The sequence below is a fragment of the Lagenorhynchus albirostris genome, chromosome 11 (genome assembly GCF_949774975.1).
Source record: "Lagenorhynchus albirostris chromosome 11, mLagAlb1.1, whole genome shotgun sequence".
NCBI classification, from domain to species: domain Eukaryota; kingdom Metazoa; phylum Chordata; class Mammalia; order Artiodactyla; family Delphinidae; genus Lagenorhynchus; species Lagenorhynchus albirostris.
Genome location: NC_083105.1, coordinates 85752275 through 85758192, shown reverse-complemented (window position 1 = coordinate 85758192; position 5918 = coordinate 85752275). Strand labels below are relative to the sequence as shown.

The following is a 5918-nucleotide window of genomic DNA, read 5'->3' as shown; positions in this document are numbered from 1 at the left end:
TGGGTTCTGTTTCATACCCATGACAATAAAGCGCGTCACACATTTTTTTTGGTTTCCCAGTGCATACATAAGTTACATTTACACTATACTGTAGTCTATTAATTGTGCAATAGCATTATGTCTTAAAAAACAATGTACATACACCTTAATTAAAAAATACTTTACTACTAAAAAATGCTGCCCATCATCTGAGCCTTCAGTGAGTCACGGTAGTAACATCAAAGGTAATTGACCACAGATCACCATAACAAATATAATAAAAATGAAAAAGTTGAAATACTGAGAGAATTACCACAATGCGACGCAAAGACATAAAGTGAGCAAATGCTTTAGTAAAAATGGCGCCGGTAGACTTGCTCGACTCGGGGTTGCCACAAACCTTCAATTTGTAAAATACACAGTATCTGTGAGGCACGGTAAAGCGAAGCACAGTAAAACGAGGTATGCCTGTATAATATGTGAGTTTTAGATACACTAACTCATTTAATTCCCAAGATAACCCTCTGAAAAATCAACATGAGATCCAGAGAAATTAGGTAACTTGCTAGTACTCATAGCTATTGGGGATATACAGATGTATATATATGACATGTTTCTTGTCTTCAAGTATTTTCATTTCAGAAAAATCTCATTTAAAAATTATGATCATTGGAGAAGCTGCGCGAGGGCCGCCCTGGAGGCACCGGCTGCGCTCGTCTCTTCGCTCTGCTGGGCTCGCGGCAGGGGGTCCGGCCCCTCCGTCGCACCCGTGCCTGTGACGGGCCGCTTCCCGATCCGCTGCACCCCGCAGTACCTGCGCCAGGGAGACGTGGTGTTCAAGGACTCGGTGAAGGTCATGACGGTGAACTACAACACGCATGGGGAGCTGGGCGAAGGCGCCAGGGAATTCGCGGTTTTCAACATACCTCCGATCCAGTACAAGGACCCCTGGGTGCAGATCATGATGTTTAAGCACATGACGCTGACACCCTTCCTGCGGTTCTACTGGGATTCTGGGGAGCAAGTCCTCGTGGGCGTGGAGACCAGCAATAAGCAGATCGTGGAGCACATCAAAAAGATTCTGGGGAAGAATGAGGAAACCCTCAGGAAAGAGGAACAGGAGAAAACTCAGCTTTCTCACCCAGCCCACTCTGGGCCCTGAAAGTGGGAGTGCATCTGTGAGATGAAGGGGCAGGTGCCCTGCCCGGGCCTCGTGCGTGCGTTGCCCAAGGAGATGACAGGGAAGTACAAACTCTCTCTGAAAGCCAGTGCCCGAGACTGAGGCCGGAAAAAAGCCCCTGGTTCTATTCCCTGAGAGACTGAAAATCTCTTTGCAATAAAAGGGTCCCCTTTCACACCTGTGTAAAAGCACTTGGGGGGGAAGGGAGGAGGTGGGCTGCAGCCAAGCTGCCCAGTGAACACCCTGCACCATCAGGGCAATAAATGCTTCAGAATCACACACAGAAAGAAAAACTTACGATCGTTGAGGATGGGTTAGGCACTTCCTATCCTCCTGTCCTCACTTCCTGGCAGAGTACTTGGAAACTAATATATATTCAGAAAAATTGGGGGTAAGAGTAAAGTAATTAATATAGTAACTCATCGTGAGAGGCGTTGCAAGCATCTGAGAAAGGCATTTGAATTGGTAAAGGGTCTCTGTGTGGAGAGTCAATGATGATGACTAGGACTCTGCAGTTTAACATATCTGTTACCTTCAGACTGTTTATTAAGATCCATTTGTAAAAATCCTATATTTAAAGTAAATGGGACTAATTTCAAATGCTTTTGATGGCATTGCTTTTTAAAAGCATCATCCGGTTACTCTGACTTTCAAGTTCCAGTTTTTACTTGAGAGATAAGTCAAAGAATCAGACATGTTCTATTACAGGATACTAAAAGATAATCTAAGTAAAAGGTAATCTAAATATCAAAAGGCTGGAGGAAATTTAAGAATAGAAAGCAATTAGAGAATAACTTAAATGTTATGAATTAAGTCGTGGGATCCTCTTATTCTCTACCTTTAAAAATCACCGGTGACTCCTTTCTTTTCCTTTTTTTTTTTTTTACTTTTTCCAACTTGCCATGTAATTTGTGGAGCAAGTCTTGTCCTTCGGGTGCTGTCATCCTTGTGGAGAGAGTGCTTGTGTTCAGAGTCTAGTCATTGCCCCAGGCCAGGTATGTCTTCCTACCATTTAACAGGTCAATATCATTTCATGTTTTATGTTCGATTTGGTAATACAGATGGAGATATTAAAGTTCCAAAGGTTAAGTCAATCCTTTCTTTTACAATAGAATAAAATCAATGTCTTAGCTTAGTATTCAAGTCTACAATCTAATTCCATCGTTCAACACCAAACTCAAAACCCACCTCTCCTATAAAATCTTCCTAGATTCTCCCAGAGAATTAATTTTCTATGCCCACTTTGGCATAGATAAATTAATTAATGTAATATGTAGCATTTAATTAATATACTTTTATACTAATATAATACACTACCTTGTATTAGAGCATTTTGTGTTGTCTCCACTTTAAAAATTTTTATGTACAGCAACTAATAAAACAAAATGACCAAGGAATGTTTGTTGAATAACAGGGACTTGGAAATGGGTAGATAGAAAGCATTTTTGAAGATATGATTATTTTTTAAAAACCTAACTATTAACTGTCTGTGTTCATGGTATATAAAGTTTGGATTACTCCAGTGAAGAGAATAAATCTTTCAACCATTCATTTTGGGAAGGCTCTATAGAAGTAGAAATTCACAAACCAAACTGGTTTCAATTCAGTGCCTTTTTGTTTTCACTTTCTGATAAAGACACTAACAAGAAAAGGAATGGTACTAGGGCATCCAAAAGCTTCAGGAAGTAATGATAATAGTGGACCAGAATAACCTACACACTGAGCCATGAGCCTCTGATTACTTAAAAATGGGGTCGGACCGTACTACAGAGATACATCTGAATGAGGTGAAAGGAGAAAATTGTAGAAAAGACACTTGAATAGGACCAGGACAGAAAGGAAATGACAAGAAAGAAGCTCTACCATGTCATTTTTCCCCCTTATATCTTGGGAGTTCATGTTTTGAACAAGAGTGGTTTCTATAACAATCAATGAAACAGGTACTAACCTTGGAGCCCCTGCTGTGTGGCAAGTCCTGTTTGGTTTTGAAATCATTGAAAGGTTTGACTATGAGGAAGATGTCATTTAGATTCCATGAAAGATAACGCGGGAATAGGATTTATTGAAACCAATTCTGCGACCAGAATCACTTCTTTTATTAAGGACTACTGAGCTAAATACAGCTGAATTTGGCAAGCGCCAGTATGTAATAAAGTTTCATTGATACCTCAGAGGACAAAGAGAAAAAGTGTGAGAATGAACTCTTGGCTAATTTTTAAAAGACACCTCATACCAAAACATTCTCTCCATTTTTACGCTAAGCCTCTTTTCCAAGCAAAACCCTACAAAAGTATTAAAATATTTAAATTACCTGACTTTGGCCTTGGCTTTTTCCTGTTCCTCTGGCTGCTTTTCCACTTTATGCCTCCATTTTTCCTTACATAAAATGAGGATAATCTGCCAGATTGCATTATAGTATTGTAGTGAGACCGAACAAATATACACGTGGGACAGATAAATTTTTAAAACACACGAGCAATTATTGTCAGTTATATTGTAATGTATTATTTAACTGTACTAACGGCCCCAAAAAGGAGCAATAGAGCGAAGCAAGAGATGTAATTTAGAAATTGATTGTTTCTCACTTTGTCTAGAAATAACATTATAAAGAAAGCAAAATATAACACTGTTCGTAGTTCTTATGGATGAGAAAAATGAGCTTCGTCCTGACTCTAAATTATGAACCAGGCTACTTAAATACTCATTCAATTATTTGGAGAGGGGAGAAAAAAGCTTTTACCTTTTGGCTTTCCATTACATAGGGAGCAAATAAGGTGAGGATTCCCATTATGTATGGGAGTTAATATGAAGTTTAGACGGCTTCCAGAAAAGCATACCCTATGCATCTTTAAAGGAAAGAACAGACATAAAATGTTGAAATTATCCGTTTGTCAGAGGAAACTAACCTTGGGCTGAGGAAAACATTGACTGTGTTTACACATCGCCAGAACAGGCTGCTGCTTTTTTTTTTTTTTTTTTTATAAGTCAGGTAAAACAGGTACTTGGCCTTGTTGTTTAAGGGAAAATGAAAAGTTTCTTTTAGTTGGACTGATTAACTGCTTTGTTTATTTCGCTTTGTTTCTTAATCCAGCCAGTTAGTCCCAGATGCATAAGTGGAGTGAACTTGCCCTGGAAAGCATGGTTGAGGGGTACAGCTGGGTGTCTCCCCTCAACTCAATCTGTGATTTCACCCTGCAGTCAAAAGGGGCCAGCTGGGTCTGGGGGATATTGAAAAAGCAAGAGTATTGCACCATAACAAAAGATAGAAAGAAAGATGAGGAATTGCCCGAGAATTGTCTTCAGTAAATTAATGTAGAAAAATAAAAGGACACCATTTAAGAAAAGCAGGAAATACCATAAAATTTAAGGGGAGTTCATGATCCTCCTTGCATAGCAATTGTTACTTTAATTATTACATTTCATGCAGTAGAAAAAAGAAATGAATGATCTATCATGAACTAAGAAATTGTTGACATTATCTCTTTTTCCACAGGGTGGGTTTTGTTTTTGTTGGTTTTTTAACTTTTGTTTCTACTTTATGAGATAATAGATGTGTGAGGATTAGACAATATCTATAAATGTCTTGAGATTCTCCAATATAATACGAATATACATAGTTACAAGATACATTATATACACCAAAAGAAATGTGTAAATAAAAGCAAATATATATACATTTTGGAGGGGAAGTGTACTTGACTTATAGTCTTGACTTTAGAATAATAGTTACCTTTTATCTAAATTTATCCTTCTTGGCCACAAGAAGGGTAATTTAGAAAAATTGAAATGAATTTTGAAGATGACACCCTCACTGATCTTGATGATTTAGGGAGGCTGGCTGATCCTTCCTTTCATGCAGGATCACCTTTAATGTTTTCCAGGGGAACCCAAGTGCATCCATGCAGGGGCTCCCTAAATCTTTTGCTTTACAAAATAACCAGCCAATGTTCTTGGGATGGGCTAGGAAAGAGGCAGAGACATTAGGATTCTCCAATGTACTAATTGATTTAGCAGCAGTTTAAAACAATGTTGAGCCTTGTCAGAGATGTTCCTTTGAAGTATTAAATCAAGTTTCCCAAGATGGATTGCATGCTAACAACACACTATCTAAAAATCTCAAGGGCTGTTTATTGTTCTGCAATTTATGATCATCTTGTTAAAGGATTGCACATCAGCTTCCCTCGAGCCCAGGAAAAAACAGAGACAAATAGCATGCAAACTATATCGAACAATTCATTATATTATATTGTAGAAACCTAAGCACAGTGTGGAGATAACCATTTTATGCATGCTGCCTTATTGAACAGTAATCACTCTGTAATGCTTTAGATATTTAAATCATATTTATAATAACACATATTAATGTAACATCCCTCATAAAGTTCTCAAGGCATTTTATGGGGTATATAAACCATGGAAAAATACAAAGTTTTAGAATGCAGATATACCAACCTTGGGGTCTTAGAGGCAACCTAATGAGGAATATATACAAAATCCCAGGCTGACAGTTTAACTATTTAAGTAGCATATAGAATAACTCAAACACATTTTAAGATATTGCTGGTTACAAACTCATTCTTTAAATATTTGGCCAGGTTGTATAAGTGCTTATTTTCAGTTTTACTGTTACGGGTAGGAAGAAAGAGAGATTAAAAATGTTTAGAACATTTTCAATCAAAGCTTTCAAATTCACTTGCTGGAAAATCGATCACTGATTTGGGTTTACGTGTTCTGTAGTTACCTTATTAGAGCAGCGGGG

At 38.0% G+C, this 5918-nt stretch overlaps 1 pseudogene; it reads left to right on the top strand.

The window, feature by feature from the left end:
• The first annotated feature begins 589 nt into the window (after window positions 1–589).
• Window positions 590–1261, top strand: LOC132530009 (small ribosomal subunit protein mS25-like; annotated as a pseudogene).
• Window positions 1262–5918: the final 4657 nt, after the last annotated feature.